The sequence below is a fragment of the Rhinatrema bivittatum genome, chromosome 3 (genome assembly GCF_901001135.1).
Source record: "Rhinatrema bivittatum chromosome 3, aRhiBiv1.1, whole genome shotgun sequence".
Classification (NCBI taxonomy): domain Eukaryota; kingdom Metazoa; phylum Chordata; class Amphibia; order Gymnophiona; family Rhinatrematidae; genus Rhinatrema; species Rhinatrema bivittatum.
In genome coordinates, this window is record NC_042617.1 from 248,023,499 (window position 1) to 248,050,538 (window position 27,040).

General features: G+C 44.8%; 2 protein-coding genes and 1 long non-coding RNA gene across 5 annotated transcripts in view; 1 reads left to right on the forward strand and 2 right to left on the reverse strand.

Annotated features, from left to right (window-relative positions):
• The window catches only part of GPATCH11 (G-patch domain containing 11), a 1,168,394-nt gene that overhangs the window by 572,027 nt on the left and 569,327 nt on the right, over positions 1-27,040 (reverse strand). The gene's annotated exons all lie outside the window — the stretch shown is intronic.
• IPCEF1 (interaction protein for cytohesin exchange factors 1) overlaps positions 1-27,040 on the forward strand; it is a 308,348-nt gene that overhangs the window by 122,050 nt on the left and 159,258 nt on the right. The window lies entirely within an intron of this gene.
• LOC115087336 overlaps positions 1-27,040 on the reverse strand; it is a 36,995-nt gene that overhangs the window by 5,707 nt on the left and 4,248 nt on the right. Inside the window, exons 2-3 of the long non-coding RNA XR_003855499.1 lie at positions 23,806-23,867; positions 22,200-22,273 (exon numbers count right to left, since the gene is read on the reverse strand). This is a non-coding gene — a long non-coding RNA (uncharacterized LOC115087336). The remainder of the gene's footprint in view (positions 1-22,199; positions 22,274-23,805; positions 23,868-27,040) is intronic.

A 27,040-nucleotide genomic window follows, 5' to 3' on the forward strand; every position in this document is an offset into this window, starting at 1 on the left:
TGCTAGATGAGGGTTTCAGCCTTAAACACGCTGGGCCCAAAATTCAGCACCACATGCAGGCCGATATAGTACAGTGAGCTCCATGGGAGCGCACTGTTTACCTGCCATTGGATGCGCGCTTTCCCTTACCCCTTATTCAGTAAGGCGCGGAAAACGCGCATCCAACCCGCCAACTCCTCCTAGATTACCAGGCTATTATTTTGGGGTTGAGTGTGGGGGAAACCCTAGCTCTAGGGATTGTACTTTATTTGGATGGGAAGAGGTCTTAAGATTAACATTAAATGGCGCCAGAACACCAGGTGCCTGCGCACAGGGATGCCACACACCATCACCAGCGGGCTCCCTGAAATAACTAACAGTGACGATAAAGACAGAAAGAAAGAAAAAAAGGTGAAAGAATCCATCTGGAACTGAGAGGGGAGGAGCGGTGTGTGATCCTTGATTGGGAGACCCGCCCCCTCTGATGTCACTGAGGACTGTGACGGACGTTAAACGGCGCCATAACACCAGGCGTCGTGCGCTGAAGGGGCACTCCCCTTCATGCATCCCATAGTGTTAGCCATTCCCCATGTTCTTTTATATCCCTTGTTAACAATCCCCATATTTAAATGTTTAATGTATTTGACAAAGGTAACGCATAAGTTCCTGCAAATTTTGTTTAAATGTAAACCGATGTGATATGTAAAATCGAACACCGGTATATAAAAGTAAATAAATAAATAAATAAAATTAAGGGGGCATATTATTACATTTAAGGGGAGATGGTGGGGAAGGGAGTAGGCCATCACCATGCGGTTGGACTTTTTTTTATTTCGGGGGGGGGGGGGGGGGTGGTTGTCAGTGCCACCTTAGTTAGTGATGGGGGTCTCCAAAGACCCAAAAAACCAGAAGCAGGGTTCTGCACTACAGAGAAATCCAAATCCAAAAGTGCAGAGTATAGACTTTTGTATGTCCTGATCAAAGGAGAATTCCAAACAATTGATGTGAATGCAATTTATAATTTTATTGCGGCAACTCCACTGCATAATACTATCACGACAAAATAATTTTCAAGGTGCCCCAACACGGTCCCGTGTTTCGCCGGTGGCTGCATCGGGGGGACCAACAAGGAATTCATACAATCTTGGTGCGGAAGATTCAAAAAGTGGCAGGGAGTGCCACTGGGGGTCTCCAAAGACCCCCAGTAAGATTTTATTCAGGATTAGAGCTGCAATATTTTGGCCTCGAGCCCTTTCATTTTCCCACAGGACCATCAGGGACCCATGCTCATGTCCCAATATTCCCTTGCAAGCTGTTTAACTCGTGATACCACCTTATCGCAGCTTTGTAAATCCAGCTATTAGCCAAATAAATACTGAAATTCAGCATTATCTGGCTTAGTTAGCCAGATAAGTCTAGGACTGCTGTTAAGCTGTCCTAAAGTTAGCTGGATAAACGTATCCAACTAACTAAGATAGCTGAATATATTTCACAGCTCAGCTGTTACACGCGCCGGCCGCAGCAGACCCGTGGCTCGGCCCCCTCACTTCTTTTAAAGTGATCCAGCATCTGGTCCCTCGTCTCTGGCGGCTGTGGGCTGCCGGCTCCGTCCTCGGAGTGCCCCTTGGGCTTCCGGCTCTGCTGCAGCTCCTGATGTTCCACGTCGGGCCTCTCTGCGTAGCCCGTGGAGAGATGCCGTCCCGACCAGCACCGCGCCCCTCCCTATGCGTGTGCACGCGCGCACAGCTAGTCTTCAAATAGGGCCCACAGCGGGAACCTGGCCGTGGCCCCAGATGATGACGTCGGCAGAGCTCCGGTATATAAGCCTGGATTCCGCTCTCTCAAATTGCCTTTGCAACAGGTCCCCTCGCTAGTCGAGTACTCGTTGCCTCTTCAGTTCCTTGTTCCTGATCCTGATTGCCTTCGTTCCTGTTTCCTCGTTCCTTTGTTCCGGTTCCTTCGTCTCTCCTTCGGATTGCTAACCTGGTTTGACCTCTGTATTGCCTGACTACTCTGTTGCCTCTCTCCAGCCCCGGACCTCTGCATTGCCCGACTACTCTGTTGCCTCTCTCCAGCCCCGGACCTCTGCATTGCCTGACTACTCCATTGCTTCTCTCCAGCCCCGGACGTCTGTATCGCTTGACTATGTCGTTGCTTCTCTTCAGCCCCGGACCTCTGCTTCGTCTGACCATCTTTTTGACTCTCTTCTCGTCTAGACCTCAGCCTTGTTTGCTACTGCTACCAGACTGCCGCCAGCACCGATCCTAGCTTGCTTAGAGACGCTTCTTCAGCTTTTGTCATGGACGCGGTTCATTCAAGCTTCGGCCTGCTCTTGCTCAGGCGCCCTCTGTAAGACTGTGTGGTGCCTGGGTCTCCGGGACTCCGCCTCATCCAGTATAGACTGATACCTACACTAGTTGCTGCCTCTGGGCTGACCTCGATCTACCCATCTATGAATGATTAATGAAATCTCTTGTACATCAAAGTTGTGGCGTACCTGGATGGCATTCTTATCTTCTCCAAGGACCTGGCCATGCACAGTACTGATGTTCATACTGTACTTCAACTTCTTCGGGAAAACCATCTGTTCGCGAAATTGGACAAGTGCCTGCTTCAAAAATCCAGCTTGCCCTTTCTGGGGTACATAATCTCCCAGCAAGGGTTCTCGATGGATCCTGTGAAACTAAAAGGAATCCAAGACTGGCCAGAACCTGTGGGCCTGAAGGCACTTCAACTTTTTCTAGGATTCACGAATTACTACCGCCACTTTATACCGCACTACTCTTATGTTGGCAGCTCCTTTCACAGCTTTAACCCGTAGGGGTCAGGACACCCGAAACTGGACCCCGGAGGCTATCTCCGCCTTTCATCGCCTCCAAGAGGCTTTCTTAACAGGATCCTGTCTCCATCATCCGGACCCTAATCGCCTCTTCCTGGTTGAGGTAAATGCCTCTGCGATTGGAGCAGGAGCGGTCCTGAACCAACGCTCTGCTTCTGGATCCATGGTCCCGTGTTCCTTCTATTCGCACAAATTCTCTACTGCAGAACAAAATTACAGCATTGGAGACCGTGAGTTACTCACCATCAAGCTGGCTTTGGAGGAATGGCGCCCTTGGCTAGAGGGTGCTCAACATAAATTTACAGTGTTCACAGATCATAAAAACCTGGAACACTTGAGCCAAGCCCAACGTCTCAATGCCTGTCAAGCCCGATGGGCTCTGTTCTTTTCCAGATTTAACTGCGAGCTTCGCTACCGCCAGGCAGAGCAAAATCTCCGGGCAGATGCCCTATCACGTTCTTTAGAACCTGAAGACAAACCCGATGAACCCGGTCATATTATTGACCCAGTCTGCATTTGTCTTTCGGCTACTCATCCTGTTCCTACTGGGAAAACTATGGTGCCCCGTCGACTCCATGAAAGAGTCCTCCGGTGGGCACATGACTAAGTTTCCCGGTCACCCAGGACGAGTGCGAACCTTAGCGCTGCTTCAGCAGTTCTTCTGATGGCCCACTATGGTCTTCGACACTAAAGCGTACATAGATTCCTGCAGTACCTGCGCTCAACAGAAACCCCCAGTCGGGCGACTTGAGGTTTACTCCAGCCACTTCCATCTCCTGAAGAACCATGGACACATCTTTCCACGGATTTCATCGTGGATTTTCCACCATCTAAAAGCCACACAGTCAAATGGGTTACAATTGACAGATTCTCCAAAATGGCCCATTTCGTTCCTCTACCGGGCCTACCATCTGCACCTGAATTGGCACACCTGTTCTTTGGACACATCTTCCAACTACACGGCTTACCCAAGAACATTGTTTCTGACAGAGGCCCACAATTCATCGCCAGATATTGGTGCGCCCTTTGTAAAAAGTTTGGCATTAACATCAGTTTAACAACAGCATACCATCCTCAAGCCAAAGGACAAGCCGAGCGTACAACCCGCTCCTTGAAGTCCTTTCTCCGTGCATATATAAACAATCGTCAGGACAATTGGTCGGTGCTTCTTCCTTTGGCGGAGTTCTCCCACAACTCCCACATTGCCGCTGCCACAGGTACTTCGCACTTTTCCATCATTTATGGGAAACAGCCACGACCACTGCTACCCATACCATTGTCGGTGCCTTCTCTTGCTGCACAAGCCACTGCCGATGCCCTCAAGGCACTTTAGAACCAAACGAATCTTCGCTTACGCCAAGCCGCTTCCCGGGCCAAGAGATCTGCTGACAGCCATCGACGCTCGGCTCCCGAGTTCCTTCCTGGCCAGAAAGTCTGGTTAAGCACCCATTATAGTCGATTCAAGATACCTTCTCAGAGGTTTGCACCAAGGTATATTAGACCTTTTCCAATCATTCGTCATGTTGGGCCAGTAACTTATCAACTCCGGCTGCTGCCTACATTGGGAATCCACAATACGTTTCACGTATCACTCCTAAAACCTGTGGTCCTATCCTGGCCTTTACAAAAGGCTCCTGCACCTCCTCCGCTGGTCGCAGAGACAGACACCACTTATAAGGTCCACGAAGTCCTTGATGTCCGCCGTAGGGGCCGCCGGTGGCAATACCTCCTTTCCTGGGAGGGTTACGGCCCTGAAGAAAATTCGTGGGAGCCAGCTTCTAACATCCTGGATAAGAAACTCCTCCTCCAGTTTCCTCATGCCCATCCGGGCAAACCCAGACCTCCAAGGGGGGGGGCATAGAGGGGGGTACTGTTACGCGTGCCGGCCGCAGCAGACCCGCGGCCCCCTCACTCCTTTCAAAGTGATCCAGCATCTGGTCCCTCGCCTCTGGCGGCTGTGGGCCGCTGGCTCCATCCTCGAGCCGCCCCTGTGGCCACCGGCTCTGTTGCAGCTCCTGATGTTCCACGTCGGGCCTCTCCACATGGCCCACAGAGACACTGTCCCGACCAGCGCCGCGCCCCTCCCTAGGCGCGCGCACGCAGCTAGTCTTCAAATGGGCCTGCGGCGGGAACCTGGCCGCGGCCCTGGATGATGACATTGGCAAAGCTACGGTATATAAGTCTGGGCTCCGCTCTCTCAAATTGCCTTTGCAACAGGTCCCCTCGCTAGTCGAGAACTTGTTGCCTCTTCAGCTCCTGGTTCCCGATCCTGATTGCCTTCGTTCCTGTTTCCTCGTTCCTGTTCCTTCGGCTCTCCTTTGGATTGCTAACCTGGTTTGACCTCTGCATTGCCTGGCTACTCCGTTGCCTCTCCAGCCCCGGACCTCTACATTGCCTGACTACTCCATTGCCTCTCTCCAGCCCTGGACCTCCGCATTGCTTGACTACGTCATTGCTTCTCTCCAGCCCTGGAAGTCTGCTTCGTCTGACCATCTTTTTGACTCTTTCCTCTTCTAGACCTCAGCCTTGCTTGCCACTGCTACCAGACTGCCGCCAGCCCTGATCCTAGCTTGCTTAGAGACACTTCTACAGCTTTTGTCCTGGATGTGGTTCATTCAGGCTTCGGCCTGCTCTTGCTCGGGGGCACTCTGTCAGACTGTGCTCCTACTGGCGCCCGGGTCTTCGGGACGCCGCCTTGTCCAGTACAGACTGATACCTACACTAGTTGCTGCCTCTGGGCTGACCTTGATCCACCCATCGACGACCACTGATGGAGGCCACCTAAGTCCAGCTGGCCCCAGCACCCAAAGGTTCAATGCACGGGGAACGAGGGCTGTTATTGGTGAAGCGCCAGCTGGCCTCCGTCCATCAGCCCTCTCTGCCTGCCGATGGTGGGGACCTGTAGGATCCCTCCTATAGGTAACATCAATCCCACCTCAGCCCAAGGGTCCACCTCCAGCGCAACATCAGCCACACTTCTGAATATGTGGTATCCATAATGCACTTTGAAACATTTAATAAATAAAACTGTTCTTGCCTTGAACACTCCCTGTTCCAGCTTCAGTTTAGGAAGGATGGAAAGCTCTGGAATTAAATCAAGGAAAACCAAACTAGAAACCAGTAGAACAAGTGAATAATATAAAAGTCACAGAAGCCACAAAGGCCACATGCTCCTTGGTCACTCTCCTTCAGTGCACGATGAGGCACACGCCACCTCCTGCATTGGTGCAGTTTCTAAATAAGGGTATCCTCGATTCCAGTGGGATTTAGGTGGGGCTAAATCCTGTTGAACACTCCCTCTGCTCTTTTCTGGTCTCTGGGGTAGATGGTAGGTTCCTCTACTCTCTACAAGATTCCCCCCCTTGTATCTGGATCTACTCCTTGGTATCTGCTATTATCTCCACCCCAACACTAATCCAAGACACTCTCAGTGTGACTGGAAATCAAAAGCTCCCAAGTATGGAAAGGGATGGATTTTTTTTTATGATTAATTTAAATCATCATCTGCTGATGCTTTTGTTGTTTTAAAGTATTTTATTGATGCTTGGGAAATTTTAAAACATTTTTATGAGTTTTTAAGTATTTGATGTTATTCTATTCATCATCTCTTTTTTTCTTCGTATGGTTTTACTATTACAACTACAATTTTTGTTTTATATTTCTTGATTTTATTGTTTCTGTTTTTCCTTTATTGCATACAGGGTCTGGTTTGTTGTGGTTTCCAGTATGATTTTTGTCTGCACGGTTTTTTTTTTTTACATTTTAAGGTTTCTTCTGTTTTTGATGAAGGTTTGTGTTCTGCATATGTGACTGAGGTGAAGTATTCTACAAATGTGTAGTTTCTTTTATATTTTTCTTTTATTTAAACTTTATTCCAATTCTTTACCTTTCTTTTCGCTTGTTAATAATTTTAATTAGAAATGTTCTTTGTATTAGACTATGGAAATTTATTTCCTGCTATTCTGTTTAATGTAAACCGGTATGATTTACATCGGATGTAAGAATGTCGGTATATAAAAATTAAAAATAAATAAATAAATAAATAGGGATCTCAGCTTAGCTTGTTCTGTTTTCCTAATAGGAGATGTATTGGTGTTTTAGAGCCTGGTATAATATTGCAGTGTGCTTTTTCATAGGAAGGGCTGTTACTGTTTGAGTACTGGCAGTTTCTGCTATTTTGGTGTGTGGGTTTACTATATTGTAAATTGTAATTCAGTTTACTCGTGGCTTTGAGGGCTATACCCACACTCAACATATGTTACACTAGGCCTAATACCCTAAGGGTTCCAAGAGTCTTTTTTGCAGGGTTTTCTGGTTGGGATCACAGTAGTGCATGTAAATACAATCTACATATTATTGTAATGATATTTTAACCTTAAATATCTGGTACTATAAATGCATAACTTTTAATTGGTGGCAGTGCGGGGCCAGGCTGTAAGGTTTGCCAAGGGCACCTAATGCCCGTGCACCTAATGCCCGTGCACCAGCCCTGCTTAGCATGCCCCTTCCACAGGGGCACTCAGCTTACTTTTATTATTGATATCAAGATGATAATTGACAAAACTAGTAGATAAAAGATAGGGATAAAAGCATTGTGTGACATAAGAGGAATAGAGAAAGACACTGAAGGAGTAGTTATAAAAAAGAATAAAGACAGGCCAAAATAGATTATGACTGTAAGCTGTTCTCTTGAGAGTTTTATTACGTCAATTGTTAAGTCATCATAACAGCTGTCATGGGCCTGCATGTGAATTTTCCAAAATAAAATTTCCCCTCAGCTTCCCTTCGAAAATTCAGGGGTGTCTGACCTCATGGACTTTGCAGCTGTAAAGTCATGATGTGCAGTAGGTGTAGGAATTTGGAAAATAAAATCTCTGTGCCTTGCTTGCTGGCCTACCCTCCCCTACCCTCTTCCCTGCCCCTTTGCAGTATGGGTAAAATGTCTGAACTGTGAAATAGAGCATCTTCTTGTATCCAGAGAGGGGGAGGGCATTTTGCAGCTGACGACTTTACCTTGCTGATTGCTTTGTTACTAGGGTAAAATTGTTTGAAAGTTGTCCTTCCTGCGTACTTGTCAATAGACTTATCTTTGAGAACAAAAAAGGTCAGAAGACTACAGAACCGCAATTGGAGTGCCCTAATTCCAACCCCGCACTCTTCTCCTTTCTGTAAAAGGGGTAGAAATAAGTTACTTGCAGAAACTATTGTGTTCTTTAGAACTAGGGGGTGTATTCCAAAACAATATTTGGGTACCTTAAAATTAAACTACATCAAGTTTTGCCTTCCAAAAATGAAACTGCAACTATCTCCCTTAATATTTCCACACTTGTCTGTAAAAACAAATGGGATGGGAATAACAGTGGTGTAACCTGGCCAAGAAGGCGGGGGGACTGCAGAAGTCCAGAACATGCAACAAAAAAAAAAAAAATGGTCATTTACCATTTCTGCTGTTCTGGTAGTTTCACTTCTCAGATACTCTAGGCCACTAATAGTGAAAGTACGAGTGATTTCTGACTTCAGAGAGGAGCAAATAAGATAAATAGTACTGGTGCTGAGGGCTGCTTGGAAGACATAGTACAAAACTCAAATTATGGTCCTGATTTTCAAAGCAACTTATTCTCATTAAACCCTGTTTTATGCACAAACGTGGTGCTTTGAAAATGAACTGCGGCTGTACATGTAAAAGTATGTGAATAACCTTGTATCGCGCACACTTCTACAAGCATTGGGAGTAGAAAGGAGTTGGGGGCAGGGATTCAACTTGCGTGCCCACTTTTCTATTTTTGAAAAGTATGCCTGCCATGCACAAGTTATGCCCTTAGGTGTAACTTTGCATGTCGACAATTCCGCATGTTCCCAGCCAATTGAGGAAGGATTTTTAAAGCATACTTATGCGTACTGAGTTTGCTTTGAAAATCCTCAGTACAGTTTGCGTGCACATTGTATACGCAAACGTTGCCATTATGCGGGGAGTTATAAGACTACCCTCGAAGGTCTTAAAGGTGAATTTTAAAAGCCCTACGTGCACCAAAGCCGGGAGATACCTGCAGAAGTCAGGTTGGCATGCGCCACGTGGATTTTAGAAAGTGTGCAAGTGCATGCGTATCTCCCGGTACGCGCACAAGAGTTTTGAAAGCGGCAGGGTGTGGGCGAGGCATGAGGATTCCTAGATTTCTCAATGAAATCTGTTCGTATTTAGGCACACAAGCGCACGCCGGGGTCCCCTACCACATAATTTATCTTCTGCTATGCATGGCATGTAAGTCATGAAACAATAACTATGCCAGTCAGTGGGGTTTTAAGGGTTGGGGCTAATAGAGTAAAAGGGAGGCTAATTAACCAGGGGGGTTTAGGAAATCCTATCCTTTACCTGAGTGAACTGGGAATGAACTGGGGGAAACTGGTAATTGCGTCAGCGCGCATGTCTACTAAAATCCCCGCCACTTACATGGTAGACGAGGCATTTACGCGCACATGTATGTGCATACAACCTATTTTATACCAAGCGTGCATGTGTTATAATATGGCCTCATCTTTTGGCACGAGCAGGCATATGCCTTATGCCCATACATGTGTGCCCATGCGGCTGTTTCAAAGTTACCATCTTAGATTTTTTTTTTTTATCCCTTTGTCTGTAGCATTTTGCCAGGTCTCTTAAAACTGTAGTTCTAGATTTCAGATTTCACAAAAATAAGAATATAAAGCAAATTTGCTTGAAAGACATTATTGGAGCATTACCTTGTTTACTTGTCCACACACCTTGCTTTAATCTATATATTTCCCTGATGGCCCATGTTCACTCCACAATAACTGTATGGACGTATCTCTTACATCTTCTTCAGTGAAGACTGAAGCAAGAAGTTAATTTAGTCTCTCTACTATGGCTTTGTTATCCTTAAGTGCCCCTTTTAACCCTTGATCATCTACTTGTCCAACTGACTCTTTCACAGACTTTTTACCTCAAATGCACCTGAAAATGTTTTTTTTTTGTTATGTGTTTTTGCTGCCACGGCAAGCTTCTTTTCAATTCTGTCTTTGCCTTCCTTGTCAATAAAATAGCTGTATCTAATTCCAAAAAAAAGATTTCTTTTAAACAAACAAAGATGAACATAAAGGATTAGGCAGCAGAAGATGAAGAATCAAAATGTGCTTCCAGGAAATATTTTAGCAGATTATTTTGACAAGAAAATTGCTGACATATAGGAAGAATGTGCATCCAGTTCAGCAGATGGAGTCTGCCTTGTGGAGGCAATAGAAAATTATGACGTTGTGGCAGACTCATCCCTACTGTTCAAGTAAATTTTCCATATTTATGAAATACGGCAGTTGAATAGACTCTTCAGAAATGAGACCCACACCTTCTGCTCTTGAGCCAGTGCCATCAAATCTGGTTAAAAAGCTGGAACTTGGTTTAGCAGCATATTTAGCTGTTATTATAATGCCAGTTTTAGAACAGGCTTTCTTTCTCCATCACTTAAACAAGTCCTAACTCATCCTTTATAAAAAAAAAAAACACAACCAAGGGTTGGATCCTTCTAACCCTTATCATTAGCTACTTTCCAATCAAACAATATCTGGATTACTTAATAAAACTAATATTCTTCATCCTGTCCAGTCTGGCTTCCATCAGGGAATTTGTACGGAAACAGCTAAACCATGATAAATGAAAAAGAAATTTAGGAAGATGCGGGGGAAAAGATGCACTAGGTCATTTTCTTCGATTATATGGCTGCTTTAATTCCTTTAATCATTTATTATTGTTGAACTAACATCTTTACGAGATAAGATGCCAGGGTATTGTATTAAAATGGTTTGTGTCTTATTTGTCAGACCACACTTATCAGGCAGATTGGAGCTCCCAATGTTCATGTATGGGGGTTCCCCAAGGATCAGTTCTACCCCATCTCATTAAAACCTAACACCTATAACAAGGCTTCGGTATCTGCCCCTATTTTTAGGCTGGTAATATACAGTTGATGGCCTTTTCAATTGTAGTGAACCAGATAATTTATCAAATCTGAATGCCTGTTTGCAGTCTGTTACTGATTGATTAACTGAACATAAACTGAAAATAAACCCAGAAAATCAAAGACACTTGGGTTAGCCAAGGAAATCGCCCTTCAAATACTTATCCTGCACTTTCTGAGATTAAGATATCTCTCCTAAAGAGATTGTGACCAGGTTAGGTGTGAAACTGTGCAGAGTTAAGGTGTCTTCACTGGTTGGTATGTCCCTCTTCCATCACATTAGGATTCTTGTTAGATAAGAAGGATCTTGAAAAAGTAGTGCATTCTATGACAGTAACTTTCAAACGGCCGCACGTGCATACGTATACGCGTCAGCGCAAGGCCTGGGATATGCCAATTTTATAACATACGCGCATGTGTTGTAAAATACCCTGGGCACGCATATGTGTGCACCGACATTTGCAAGTGGGTGGACAGAGCTGCATAAAGTCGGGTAGGAGCCGTGCAAGTGGGGGAATTTTGTAAAAAGGCACAGCCCATGCCATGACCAGTTTCACCAGTTCGTCCACCAGTTCTTCCAGTCTAGAACTAGGTCCTCCCAACCCCCCTGGTTCTTTTACCTGCACTACCCCCAGTTACCCCAGACCCCTTAAACCACTCAGGGACGCCTGGTTTTAATTATTTTAACTTAACCCTCCTCCATAGTAGAAGCAAAGTTACTCGGCACTGGACCTGGATGCGTGCCCAGGTGAGGAAGTACTTGCGCGCATTGCTTTGGGGGCCCCCCCGCTCACACCATGCCCCTTTTCTCTCTGATGTGATGTGCGCACATTGGCACAGGTGCGTGCATCCCCCCCTTTATAAAGTCGGGTAGACACGAGGGTCATGAGATGAGGTTGAAATGAGGTAGACTCAGGCGTAATCTTAGGAAATTTCCTTACAGAGAGGGTGGTGGATGTGTGGAACAGCCTCCCAGTGGAAGTGGTGGAGACAAAACCAGTATCTGAATTCAAGAAAGCATGGGATAAAAACAGGAGATCTCTAAAGATCCCATCCAAAATACGCTAAAAGAAACCCTCCAACTCTGGGACTCCTATCTTACAACCATCAACTCACTACTATCCAACCTTCACCTAGCCCTTAATGCTTCTACAACTGAGATACTCATTATATCTAATCAACCTGAACTCTCACCCTCACTCTCACCCCCCAATAACACTTCATCTCCCCCCACCTCATCTCCGTCTGTGAGAGACCTTGGTATTGAACTAGACCAGCGCCTCGATTTCAAAGCCCATATTAAATCCCTACTAAAGGGGGGCTTCTACAAACTCCACATCCTGAAAAAGCTTAAACCCCTTCTCCACACACAAGATTTCCGACTAGTTCTGCAGACCACTATCCTCTCCAAAGTGGACTACTGCAATTCCCTCCTCCTTGGCCTCCCAGAGTCGACCATCAAACCCCTACAAATCCTACAGAACGCCATGGCGAGAATCTTAACTAACACCCGAAAAAGAGACCACATCACCCCCATACTTAAGGACCTCCACTGGTTACCTATCTCTTTCCGTATTCAGTATAAAACCCTTACCATTCTTCACAATCTGCTCTACAAAACCAACCCTTGGCTCAAGGTCTCGCCTCACTTCCGCATATCCTCCCGTCCAACCAGATCCTCCCTCGCAGGTACCCTTCATACTCCCTCCCTTAAAATTGCTCATCTCACATCCACGAGAGAAAGGGCCTTCACTATAGCTGGCCCTACACTCTGGAACTCCCTTCCCACTTTTCTCCGCCTTGAACCCTCCCTAGCCACCTTCAAAAAAGGTGTCAAAACCTGGCTTTTCAGAAAGGCCTATCCTGAAACCAACCAAACCTAGACGCACCCACCCAGCCCCCCCTCCTCCTATTCTCCCTCTCCCTCCCCCCCACCCCCCGCCCGACCTTCCCTAACCCTAGGCATCCCCTCACCGCCCTCTCATTCCATCGTATTGCAATTTTACAAGAATGTTTTATTTAAACTAATGTAATCTATGGTAAATAGTTGTACTGTAAATACATACCTTTGTAAATAAGTTCCATCTACTTTGACGGTTGCTTTTTCTATCTCATGCTACCTATCTTTTCCCTCTCTTCTCCTGTCTCCCCTTCCCATCTCCTCTTTCTGGCCTGCTCCCATCCCATGCTCCCTGTTCATTGTAATTTCCTCCTTTATTTGAGTTACCTGTAAACCGGCGTGATGTGCCATACGAACGTCGGTATATTAAAAGTTGTTAAATAAATAAATAAATAAATAAATAAATAAGTAAGTAAGTAAGTGATGAGAATTCTAATGCTAAATTAAGTGGACAGATGGGCCGACTGGATGGGCCACGTGGTCTTTTTCTGCAGTCATGTTTCTATGTTTCCATGGATACGTGCATGTGTTAGATGCACGCTCATCTCCCGATTTTGACACACACCTCTCTTTTAAAATTGTAAGAGGTAGATTTTAAAAGCCTTGCGTGCGCCAAAACGGCCACATATGTGCGCAAGTGGGTCGCGCAGGAGCTACGCAAATTTTAAATCGCCGGGAAGGACTTGCATACATTCGTTCACGCACGTCCAGAAAAAGGAGGAGGAAAAGGGCATTCCAGCACTGATGTGAGTAACCCCTAATTTTCCTTAGCCAGCACACATATGTTATGCACATAACTTTCCTACAGCTAGATAGGGAGAAAGGGAGGGAGAGAGAGAGACCTCTCTATAGGGCTCAACCTAACACTCAATATATGCACCATTGTAAGGGGGCACTTTGAATCAGGGTGAGTTTTCAGGAGGTGGGATGGAGTTAGCGGGGTGTTGTTACAGAAACATCCAGAGGTATTCTTTGTAAAACTGACACCATTAAAGGATTTTAGTCCTTATAAGTGATGAAAAGGAGTTGATTTGCACAATGCAGCTAGCAGAGACTGCAGTGTACAAATCAACTCTTCTTGTTAGAATTTTCAGTCACTTATAAGGTCTAAAATTCTTTAATGATGTCAATATTACAGTGAATACCTCTGGATGTGTCTCTAACACCACCCCTCGAACACTCTCTCCAAATCAAAATGCCCCCTTACAATGGTGTAGTGTCAGGCTGAGTCCTATAAAGAGTCTCTCTCCCTCTCTGTGCACAGCAAGATACACACTTTAAAAGGGCCACACGTGTACCCATAAGGTTTTAAACTGTATTGATTATTATAATACTCTTTACCTATGTTGCACAAAATCAGCACATAAATATATTCAATTGATGCAGTAATTTGGAGCAAAAAAACTAGATAATAATCATATTATTCCAATTTTAATGGAACTTCATTGGCTTCTATTTATTTTTAAAGACCAACTTAAAATCCTCATTATCTTTAAATATTTGCCTTGTTCTCCCCACTCTCTTTCAGACCTCTTACTCCCCTACAATCCTAGTTGGGTCCTTTGATTGTCCCAACTCAATCTGCTTGCCCTTCCTTTGCCTATAACTATCAGGCTTGGGCAACGCAATCTTCTTTTTTTTTTAGATGATGCCATTTTTATGGAATAAATTAACTATTTAGTTAAAACAGGAAACAAAAATTACTCAGATTTCAGAACGGGATTAAGACATTGTTTTTTACTCAAACCTCTGATTTTTAGGGTCTGTTTTGTCTTCTGGTACCGTTGCTTATGTTTAATCAGTATTTTATAAATTTTGCATTGATTTTGTAGTTGTGTTAGCCTTATTTGAAATTGGTTTTATTGTAATTATCATCCTATTTATTATTGTATTTTTATTAGTTTATAAGTTAACTTCTATTTATTGATTTTTGTATTTTAAATTGTATACTACTTTGATATATGATTAAGGAATTGCAGTATATCTAATTAACTAAACTAACTGACTCCTTTTAATTTATGCTGCGGGTTGATCTGTTTGCAACCAGACATTGGGCTGGTAGTCAGAAAGGTGAAAGCAAGAGCAGAAGAATGTTGCGCTCGGGGGTGGACCCTTGTCCTGGAGCAGTGGAGAATGACTCCCTGGTAGGGACCAGGAAGCACCTGCCCCAGGGGGCAGAGCACTGGAGGAGACAGAGGCTAGGATGAGCTTCACCACTGGAAGCCCGCGGTCCCCCCGGGTGGAGCCCGTAGGGACCCAGGCCGCTTGGACTTAGGTGGGCCTCGCAGGGTCTCCTGGAGAAATGGTAGTCTGGCGTGCCCACGGACAGGAGAGGAGCGCGATCTGGTTCAAGACTGGAGGTCAGGTGGAGCAAAGAGGACCAATACAGAGTAGGCGAAGACAAGGCAAGGGACAGAGCCAGAATCAGGACGTAGTCAATCAGGCAGAGGTCAGAATCCGAGGGTCAGTCCGAGGAGTGGTCAACAAAGCAGGGGTCAGGTTTCGGAGGTCAGATGAGGTCACAGGCAGGCCGAGGTCAGATGGCAGGCAGCAGGCAGAGTAGTCAAGGAGCAAGCAGAGATCAGAAGACAGGCAATAGGCAGGAGGGTCAAGAACAAGCCGAGGTCAGTACCAGTGAGACAGTCCGGAGATACTACCTGGGAAGACGACAGACGAACACAGGAATAGGAGAACACTAGACTGGAAGGATGCAGGAACAAGGCTGGAACAGAAGGATCCTGGAACAAACTGGAACAAGCTTAGAATGCAGTGATAATCTAGCAGTTGTGCCGACCAGATTGTCAAGGCAAGGAAGTGCAGGCAGAACTGCCTTAAGTAGTTCCTTCAATCAGGACATGCCGCGGAGCTAAGACCCGCCCCTGGCCCTACAAGAGGCCGGGCGGTCCGCACATGTGCATAGGGGCATGGCCAACGTTATGGAAGGCGCCGAACTCTGGCGTGAGGCCTGGTGCGCAGTGGAAGGCCCAGCGACCACCGCTGGATGGCGGGGCCTGGAAGAGCTCGCAGCTGCCGCTAGGGAGGCCGACCCGGGACCTGCCCGGGACCAGAGAGGTGAGCAGGTCCATGCGTGGGCCAGACGCGAACAGGGTGTGCAACAAAGAAAGGATAACTAAGATGGAAAAACGAAGTGACAAAACTATTTTCAGTCCTGTAGATAAAGAGAGGGCATGGAAAGGTAGGATTGTAAGGCTGAGGAAAAAAGAAAGACCTTGTGGAAGATGTCGAAGAAAAAAGTGGAAATGCTAAATACTTCTGCTGAGTATTCACTGAATGATGGGAGAATAGAGAACTACCACTTATTGTTGGCAGCAGTACACCGCGGTTTACATTTAACAATAACTTAGCAACAGGCTTTACATTGACATTATTAATAGGTATTACATATACTAAAATCGATATAACAGTTTTGACAGAAAACAGGCTGGACAGACTGTGGACCATCCAATAATGTATAACATGCAATTAAAATATTGATGTAATTATTAAACCTTAAAAAAAAAAAACTAAATAGTATCTAATACAAAACAGGTTCTGAGAATGGATACAACTACTATATTGTACCGAGGATATTTCTGTTATTTAAAGCTAATTAATATCATAAGGGAAGGGGGGGCATGTAAGGTGAAGAAGGAGATTGAGGAGGGCATGTGGTTAGGGTGGGAAACAGGGCATGGGGAGAGGGTGGAGAATTGAATGGCATTTCAGTTAAACGGATATCATTGTGTGAATGCTAGTTCAAATAACCACGTTTTGAGTCCTTGTTGAATTTCTTATGGCAGGGCTCCAGGCGTAGGTCAGTGGGCATCTTGTTCCATAAGTTGATTCCCGCTATGGAGATAGCACGGTCTCTTGTGGGTCACGTGTTTGATGTTTTTTGTTGGCGGGGCTGCTAATTTAGCTTGATGGATATGTCTTATGGGTCTCTTAGAAGAATGGAACACAAACTGCTCTGAGAACCATTGCATCTCTTGGTTATAGATCGATTTATGTATGAGGGAGAGGACTTTAAAGGTAATTCTAGAAGCTACTGGGAGCCAATGCAAGAACATGAGAGCAGGTGTTATGTGATCATGGAGATGGGTATTGGTGATTAATCGAGCTGCTGCATTCTGTAACATCTGTAAAGGTTGAATTGAGTTTTTAGGGAGACCTAATAGTATTGCGTTACAGTAGTCAATTTTTGGTAGTATGGTAGCTTGCAATACCGTCCGGAAATCTTGTGGATGTAGAAGAGGTTTAATTCTTTTTAGTGTGTGAAGTTTGAAAAAAACCATTTTTTATTGTAGCTGAGATGAATTTCTTTAAAGTGAAATGGTTGTCAATAATAACGCCAAGACTGCGGACTTGCTGTAGTAGGGGAAGAATTGAAGTAGGTTGGTGGGAAGTGCTGGAGGGGATATTATTGTGTGGCGAGATGATGATGAGTTCTGTTTTGGTAGTGTTTATAGCTAAGAAGTTTTCAGTGAGAAGCTTTTTTATTTCAGTTAGTGCTGATTCCCAGGTTTTCAGGGCATTAGAGAGGGAATCATTAATAGGGATAAGAATCTGTACGTCATCGGCATATATGAAGTGGTGGAGTTTTAGTTTTGCTAGGAGTCGACAGAGAGGTGCTAAGTAAATGTTAAACAGTGTTGATGATAGCGAGGAGCCTTGTGGTACACCTTGTAGCAGATTTCTTGGTTTAGATATTTGGGATCCCAACTTGACACTGTTTGTCCTGTCTGTCAGAAAAGATTGGATCCAATTTAGTGCAGTGCCAGTGATGCCGATGCAATACATATGCATAAGAAAGGGTTTGTATGGAACCAACAAAACTGAAAGTGGAGAAAGTTACAGTATTTAGTTACTTATTTAAAAAAAAAATAAAAAATTATCCTCACTAACATTATATGTTATGAGGCTGGATGGGCTATATCCTATTTACCGATAAGTCCGAATTTTCAAAGGTCCGCACACGTAAAAAGCAGGGTTTATGCACGTGGCTGGGCCTTGCAAGTACCGCCCGTGGCCCGGCCACATGCATAAACCCTGCTACGCACACAAGTGCCAGGCCCTGAAAAAGGGGTGGGCTGGGACGGAGGCTGGCCAGAACAGCAGCCATTAGCCGCAGTCCCAGGGAAACGTGTGCCAGCAGCCAGCCAGCTCATGGAGGAGCAGTAAGTAGAAAATAGAAAAAATGTCGGCTAGATAGGTGGCTAGAGAGGGGAAAGGGAAGGAAGGTTAGGCAGGGAGGTAGGGAAGTTCCCTCCCATTCGCTGCTTAATTAGAGTGGACTGGGAAGGAACTGGGGGAGGCCTGATTGCATCACCACGCATGTTTACGAAAAATTCGGCCCCCCCTGCATGCGTCACCCACACATGTTCGCGTGGCCATGAGATTTTGTAATATGCATGCACCAGCGCACACATGTTATAAAAATCGGCGTGTCCATGTGCGAATGCCAGGAACTGCGGGCACAAGGACGAGCGCTCCTTTTAAGATCGACTCCTACGGGAGCTTAGAGATGTTCTGATGTGTCTGCTAAAGGATCCCTTCAATACACCTTTGGAGACAGGAGTGATCCAATGGAATTTTCTCATGAGCCTCTGTACACGTCTACTCTTTTTGAACAACTCAACAAAATTTTCCTGAACATTAAATAATTTTCAAGTCTTTGAACCAAAAAATAGGTCTTAAATGCATTTTGTTGAGTAGTTGGTTTTTAAGGTGGAATTTGAGGCATTTTCTAGTTGGTACTAAAAAAGTCTCTTATAAATAGAATATATTTGATTCTACATTATCGCCCTACAGCCAGTGCACCTTATCATGCCCAGCTTATCTACAATTATTTTCTCTGCTCTAGAGGGAAAAAAAAAAAAAAGACAAAAAGGGACTCAATGCTTATTGAACTCCTCTTTCTTACTGTTTCTTTCTAAAACCCATAGGTTATTTGACCTGAGGCTTCCATAAATGCGACTTAAACCAGGATCACAATTCCCAAAAAATGGACTGTGATCAAAATTGTTATCATTAGGTTAGGCCCTTCTAGACCAAGATTTGAGGACCTAATTCAAAAAGTAAAATTTTAAGAGCCGCACACATGGACGCCACAAGTTTATAACATTCGCGCATATGTTACAAAATCGGCTACATGCGCATACATGTGCGCACGTCAGTATAATATTGTGCACATCTGCATGCAAATGGCAACTCAAGAGCATAAGTGGGGGGGGGGATTTTAGTAGATATGCATGCCGACGCAATTACCTGTTTCCCCAGTTTGCTCCCAGTTTGCCTCAGTAAAGGAGAGGACTTCCTAAACCTATTAGCTAACTGGTCTCTCTTTTACCCTATTAGCCCCAACCCTTAAAACCCCGCTGACTAGCCTAATTTTTTTTGTTACATAACTTACACGCTGTCCATAGCAGAAATAAAATTATACTGTAGGGGACCCCGACACGCACTTGTGCACATAAATACTTACGTGCAGACTTCATGGTGCAGTTGTGGCCTGCCCATGTTCCACCCATGCCTCATCCCTTTTCGTGAAATTATTTTTTTACGCACGTACCAGGAGCTATGCGCGTACTACTTGCGTGTTTTTAAAACCACACAGCGCGTGACGGGCAGGGTCCCGCATGTATCTCCTGGGTTTGGCGCATGTAGGGGACAACCTGTCTTTTTTTTTCCCCCAATAGATACAGAATAAGGGGAAAAGCCTTTGTAAATCAGACCCCAAATCTCTCTCTCATTACCCTTTGTGTTGCATTTTTATTGTTGGAAGCTATGACCCCCGCATCCGAGGTTATTTAGAGCTTTATTCAAAACTCTGTTCCCCATTTTGTGCTGATGGAAAAAGGTCTTTACTGAATAAAACCCATGGTCTCTTTCCTGAAGAATCAGCTACATTTGTTACTGTCACATTTCCAGTACAGAAATGCAAAATATTTCTTCTCCAAAAAAGAAACTGGGGAAGTAAGGGAGACCAGGCTCATGTTTCTATTATTGGTTTCACAGTTTTGTCACTTGAGCAAATTTCTCCATGGTGGAGTGGGGAGAGGGAGTGAGTTATAGTCTTGAGAAAGCAAAACTTTAGAGTTTATTTCAGTTTTATTTCCCATTTTTGAGTAGGCTTTTATTGGGCTCTTGATCCTTTGTTTTCGTTTTCTGATTTAATTTTGTGTTATTGCACTTCTGTTTCCTCTGATTGCTGCCAAGATTCTTAGTTGCATGTACTGCCTCGTATTGGAACCAAGAAAGCCAGTAAGCGAACACACTTGATTCAAGAAATAAAATTGCATTCATTAGTACTCAAACTAACAGCCCCGAAACGAGGACTTTCTTCAGGTAGGATGTAGGTGGTCCATTAATAAATGCATTTTAGTGTTAAATTACTGGAATGTGCAGGCCTACTACCTTTAAAAAAAAACAAAAAAAAACTATGTTTAAGGATCTTCTGTGTTTTCCATTCCATTATAACAGTGGGCCCTGCTCACTCACTGATTTCTGTACATTTTTCTGCATTTTCCCACCTTATATTCTCATCTCGGTTGATCTATAAGACATGTGTCATTTATCTGACTAGCATAAGGATTGTTGGTTTGCTTGAGTGTTCAAGACTGCCTGCCTTCATTTTCAGGCTTAATAATAATCGTATCACAAGCTGCAGAGAATATTTTTCTTTACAGAACAAATATGCCTACTTAAAGGCTGCCCTATAGGATTTATATATTTCTGCTAAACAGTTGGCATTATGGTCTGTACATAGGGACCTTCATTTTCAGTTTTTTAGTTTTTTTTGCCTGGGGATTTCAATGAAATCCCCAGGCAAAAGAAATCAATGGAAAAATTACTTTTCTACAGATTTTTCTCCTGTGTGTTTTACAACAAAGTCATTTTTCCACTGATTTGTTTTGTTACAACATTGAACCTTTAGTAACTCACGATCTGCTTAGCTTTAGGAAGCAGTTTAAAACTGAAGATGATTGAGTAGGATGAGCCAATGGGATTTTATGTATTTGTTTGTATGGGTTTAGTGTGGAGTGATGTTGCCCAATTTAGGTTTTATGTTATAATTATGTATGTTTTGTTGTCCCCTGCTGAGATTTGGGGTATCAGTGGGTTACAAATTTTTATAAATAAATATATCAATTAGAACCAGGGCATGCATTGAATGTGATTTACCTGAATTTCAGAAAAGCTTTTGATACTGTGCCACACAGAAGGCTCATAAATAAATTGAGCAGCTTGGGGGTAGCTACCAAGGTGGTGGACTGGATTAGAAACTGGTTGAGGACTAGGTGACAGAGGATAGTGGGAAATGGCATTCACTCTGAGGAAACAAAGGTAATTAGTGGAGTGTCATAGGAATCGGTCCTGAGTCCAATATGTTTGTGAGTGATGCTGAAAGGTTTGTTGTTTTGCAGAGAACACTAAGATCTGCAACAGAATGACATGCCTGAGGAAGCAGACAGAATTCAAAGTGATCTTAGAAAGCTTGAGGAATGATCAAAGGCTTGGCTGTTAAGATTCAATGCAAAAAAAAGTATAAAGTCATATTTGAGGTGCAGAAATCCAAAGAAACTGTACACACTGTGAGGGGAGGGGGATATTGATATGCACTGATCAGGAGACGACCTTGGGGTAATGGTATGATGGATCTCAAAGTGGCAAGAAGGTGGCTACAGCAGAGATATGCTAGGCTGCACAGAGAGAGGCATAACCATATGAGCGGTGGGCTGGTTTTATATTATGTCATAAAACACATAAAAATTGTATAATCAGCAAAGACAATTTCAAAAGTGAATATCAATAATAAGCACACAGCATAATCAAGACAGCTAGTTATTGCAATAACAAAAAATAGAAATAAAGAAAAAGAATTCATACAGGAAATACTTTCCTGATAGACAGGTAGGCCTATGAGATAGAATCTTCATGAAAAATGGAAGGCACCGGGAACTCCAAAAACCAGCTATTCCCTCTTTGTCTGTAGCTCATTCATAAAACACTACCAATGCAATTCCTTATATCCTTATTTTGCTGGCTGTAATCCAAGTATTAAGTGTTAAGTGTTCTGACTTGCACTCATATCTCTAACAATAGCCAGGCCAGCTGCAACTCATTAAGCTATGGCCAATTAAAGAAACTGGTACTGCCTGACTCCCAAAAGGTTCAAATACAGGCCTTTACCAGGCTTATCTCTTAGAAAAACAAATGTAGAAAGAACAGAGGATCCTGCCTATCTTTTAGCTCATTAGCATCATGCAGTCTAGTAAGAAAAATAAATGACAGCATTCTACAGTTTCAGGTCTTCCTTATGCTAAGCTATGTACAATGTATATTTATTGATCCACATTTAGCAATTATTGGGAATTGTTTTGGTCCATCACTATAACCCCTCCTTTGCATACAATCATCTTCCAGAAGTCTAAAAATAACTACCTAAAATTATTTTAATACAAAACAGTAGACAAAAAAAGGTTATAATGTCCCTCCATTGGGGAGGCCTCACCTGGAATACTGTGTCCAGTACTGGAGGCTGTATCTCAAAACGGATAGAGAAAGGCAATCAAAATGATTTGGGGTCTGCAACAACAACAAAAAAAGCATATGAGAATGAGACTTGAGTATCTAAATACTGTAACCACTCACCAGGTGGAGTTCTGCTACTGGAGCTTCCTCAGGTGGTTCCTCACTGCAGTATCCCAATGTCTCACAGTGTCTGGATGTGGCTTTAAGCCAGGGCTTCCCAAACCTGTCCTGGGGACCCCACAGCCAGTTGGGTTTTCAGGATGCCCACAATGAATATGCATGAAATAAATTTGCATATACTGAGTCTCCTTGGTATGCAAATTTCTCATGTATATTCATTGTGGATATCCTGAAAACCTGTGGGGTCCCCAGGACAGGTTTGGGAAGCCCTGCTTTAAGCAATGGTGAGTCCACATACACTCGGGTTGTAAGCAGAATTGTTCAGAAAAGCTGCAGGTTTCCCAAAAATAAAGTCCAGCCAGGTGGTGCCACCTACACCCCAGCCTATAGTAGCAGTGGCCTTGAACACAGGTCCAAGAGTTCGGCCTTATCCGGGACCAACAGCTCCTTCACAGTCGTGCCCTCCGATTGTGCCTGTCTCCACATTACAGCCGATGCCAGAAAAAGCTTTTAAACTCCAGCGCTAAAGCTGGGCTTTGTCCTGGCCTAATAGTTCCTCTGAAACAGAGTTCAGTTCCAGCTGTGCCCATCCCAGCCCCACCGCTTATAATAGCCAAATCCTTAAATGCAGTACCCTGAATCTTGGCCCACTTTCAGGGGTCTAATTCAGTCACAATCCCAGCAGTGCCCTTCCCTTCCCCAGATGAGGTGGATTGCTCCCTCCCTTCTGTAGGAAAATCCAAAAGCTGAAGAGCACATGTTTCAAACAAAACACATGCACCTCAGCATTTTCCTGCTTTACCCCAACAATCCACTTAGGCTTACTGCTGCCTTACAGGTAGGCACTAATTTCTTCGGGCACCGGGAAAGTGCACAGAAAAGCAGTAAAAACTGCTTTTCTGTGCACCCTCCAACTTAATATCATGGCGATATTAAGTCAGAGGTCCCGAAGGGTAAAAAAGTAAAAAGAAAAAAAAATTTGAAGTCGGCCCAGCTCAGTTTTGCCAGCGTCCGGTTTCCGAGCCCGTGGCTGTCAGCGAGCTCGAGAACCGTCGCCGGCAAAATTGAGCGTCGGCTGTCAAACCCGCTGACAGCCGCCGCTCCGGGCCAAAAGGAGGCGCTAGGGACACGCTAGTGTCCCTAGCGCCTCCTTTTGCCTGTTTCAACCGCTGGGCCTCATTTAAATACAGAATCGCGCGCACAGGCAAGTGGTCTGTGCGCGCGCCGGGAGAGCAGGCATTAGCCTGCTCTCCAGCGGACTTTACTGAATCGGCCCGTTAGTTATCAGTTACTCCCTCCTCCTCCTGCCACTCCCATCAGTCTCGTATATGTGGCTTGTCTCCTTTAATCAGCCCAGCACCTGGTTCTTGGCCTTGCTCAACTTTCTCTCCCTTCAGTCCCTTTGCCCTCCGGGAGTTGTAGTTCTCACCTCCCCCAGCTGAGATTTTGTCTAACTCAGCCCTCACCTGCATTCCATTCCATTTTAGCTGTTGTACTGGGACGGATCTCCCATTACAATATGTATACCCTAGAAGAGAGGAGAAACAGGGGGATATGATATAGTCATTTAAATACCTGAAAGATTTTAACACACAAACCTTTTTCAATGGAAAGGAAGCTGTAGAAATAGAGGTCAAGTTTGAAGCTACAAGGAGATAGACTCAGAAACATTAAAAAAATACATTTTTCACAGAAAGGATGGCGGATGCATGGAATGCCCTCTGGAGGAAGTGGTACAGACAAAGATGGTAACAGAATTTAAAAAAGCATGGGACAAATACAGAGGATCCTTTATTGGCAAGAAATGTAGGCATCAGTTCATTCAAAACCTTTCTGTTGCGCTTCCCGGCCGCATTGGTGCCGCGACTGGGCCTGCTCACCTGGCATGACCGTCTACCAGTTCCTCACTCGCAGTCTCCACTAGCGCTGCTCATCTACGGCACCCCCGGGCGTCTCCAGGCCCATCGGGGCCTTCTTCCTCACAGCGCTCCTCGCGTCGGAGTTCAGCGTCCTCCATGGTGTTGGCCCTGCCCCTTAGCGCGCGCGGAACTCCTGGACATTTAAAGGGCCAAGCGTGGGGAAACCCGTCCGCGGCGCACCCTGATGATGTCACCTGAGCCCTGTATATAAGGCAGGGCTCAAACTACTGCTCTTCGCCTTGGCAATCGGGTCGACACCGTTGGTGTGATAGTTTGCCTCTGTTCCAAGTGTCTCCTGTTCCAGCGTCTCCTTGTTCCTGTGTCTTTCCCAGGTAGTATCTATCCGGACTGACTTCTTGGTGCTGACCTTTGCCTGCCTGACCATCCTCTTGCCTGCCACCTGGAACAGACCTCTGCCTGCCTGACCATCCTCTTGCCTGCTGCCTGGAACTGACTACTGCCTGCCTGACCATCCTCTTGCCTGCCGCCTAGAACTGGCTACTGCCTGCCTGACCACTCTACTGTCTGCCGCTTGGAACCGACCCTCGCTTGCCTCGACTACGCACGGACTGATTCTGGTACTGACCCCTGCTTTGACTGACCTTTCTTGGACTGATACTCTGGCTCTGACCCTTGCACTTCACTCGGACACTCTCTTCTGGCCCCCGGTGAACATTGGGCCAACATACTTGGATAACAACCGCGGCTTCCTCGTGGCTAGACCTGCAGGCGCTGCCTGTCTCATCCGGAGGACCTCCCTGAACTGTTGTCTTCCTGAGGTCTCCGGAGCTTCCAGTTCAGGTCTAGCTCATCCACTCTGCATCAGCCGCGCACCCTTGCTCGTGGTGGGCACACCTCTCCGATACCTCTCCGGGAGACCACCGGAGGCCCACCTAAGTCCAGGCTGTCCGGGGACCCAAAGGCTCAACCTGCAGAAACCCCGGACTGTTATTGGTGAAGCTCCAGCTAGCCTCTGTCTCCTTGTGTGCTCTGCCTCCTGGTGGCAGGCGCTCTCTGGGTCCGACCAGAGGGTCGTACTAATCCTGCACCAGGCCAAGGGTCCACCTCCAGCGCAACTCTTTCTATGCAGCATCATAACTCCACCACTATTAAATCATCATTCTAAAAATACCATCTGCTAAAGCATCTAAAACCCCTTTTTGAAAACAACAATTTTTCATTTGGTTTTACAATCTTTAATACTAACCAATTTGGATTATTGCAACTCTCTATATCTTGGTTTATTTATTTATTTATTTATTTAACATTTTTCTATACCGACATTCGCACGAGACATCACATCGGTTTCCAGACAACAGCAAATTCAGCCAACAGGGCTTTACATTGTAACTGATGATATAACTGGGGGGGGAGGGGCAGGGAAGTAACTTGGAACTATATGAGTATGCTGGGAACAGAGGAGGGAGATAAGGTGGGTTTTTTTTACAAGAAGCAGGAGTTATATACATTCTATATACATTCTATTATGTACATTCTATATACAAAGTGAGGGAGTGGTGGGGAGGATCAGGGGGAATAGGGGGGCTAAGTTAGAGAGAGATGGGAGGTTGGGGGGGTGAGGAAGGGGTGGAGGTTGGAAGGGGGTAGAGGGGGAGGAATGAGTCTGGGTGGGTGGTTGGGTGGATTGGAAGGGGGGTGAGGGGGGGGGGAAATCTGTGTATACAATCCGTCCATTGCAAACACTTCAAAATTCAGCTGTGCAGACCCCAGAGATCATACAACCCCTGCGCTCATGTCCTTACACTGGCTGCCTATTGCATATCGTATCCATAAAAGTCTTAATGCTTAAACTTAAGCTTTTACATAATAATGCATCCATCTGGGAAAGCTCTGCTCTGGGGATTTATAAACCGCCAAGACAGCTACGATCGTCCAACAAAAATTTCCTAAAAATCCCTACTCCTAAACCCGCGAGACTAAACACTACCAGAGATCAGGCCTTCTCCATTGCTGGACGAAGACTATGGAACTCTCTTTCAGACTCAATGCGGGATGTTCCGGATGGAAAACACTTTTGAAAAGGCCTAAAAACTGCTCTGTTTAAAGAGGCACTTTAGTAATGGACTACTAATCCGATTTTTCCCCGTGTATTGTATAACCAAGGCAGAACGTGCTGTCAGATTTACAGTCTAAAAAGACCCCAGCAGCTTAATAGCAGCTGTCAGTGGACCCTGGATGTATCCCTTATCTCCAATCGAGCAACTGGTTATGGCTAACTTATTTAGCAATAAATTAACTCTACTTAAAAGAAAAGAACACTTCATCTTAATGGATTTTATTCAAAGAAGAATAAAACAAGCTACACGGCAATGGCAAGTTGCTCGCTCTCTGACTCTCTGCACGCATTAGACCGGGGCTAATATATTATATTTCTAATTTCTCATTAAAAGATTATATAACCAATCAGTGCATTATTCTTTGATGACAAGGTTCCTTTCATCATATCCTTATTTTTGTTTTCATACAGTTGGTCCGATCACAGACCTAGTCAAAGGTCTGCCCCCAATCACTTACTGCCTCATATTCCTAAGCCCAAAGCAACCCCTCACTTTTTCCTCCATTCTAGATTTCATCAGAAACCGTTCCTAGAGTGCAATACATAAATCTTTCAAATAAATAAATAGATGGGCGGGCAAGTAAATCAATGAATAAATAAATAGATGATTAGATGAAGATGGAAACAAAGCACTACGGTAACTTGCACAAAGTAGTCGTTCAATCCAAAACTGCCTCGAAAATATTTTATTGTGCTTCCAGAAAA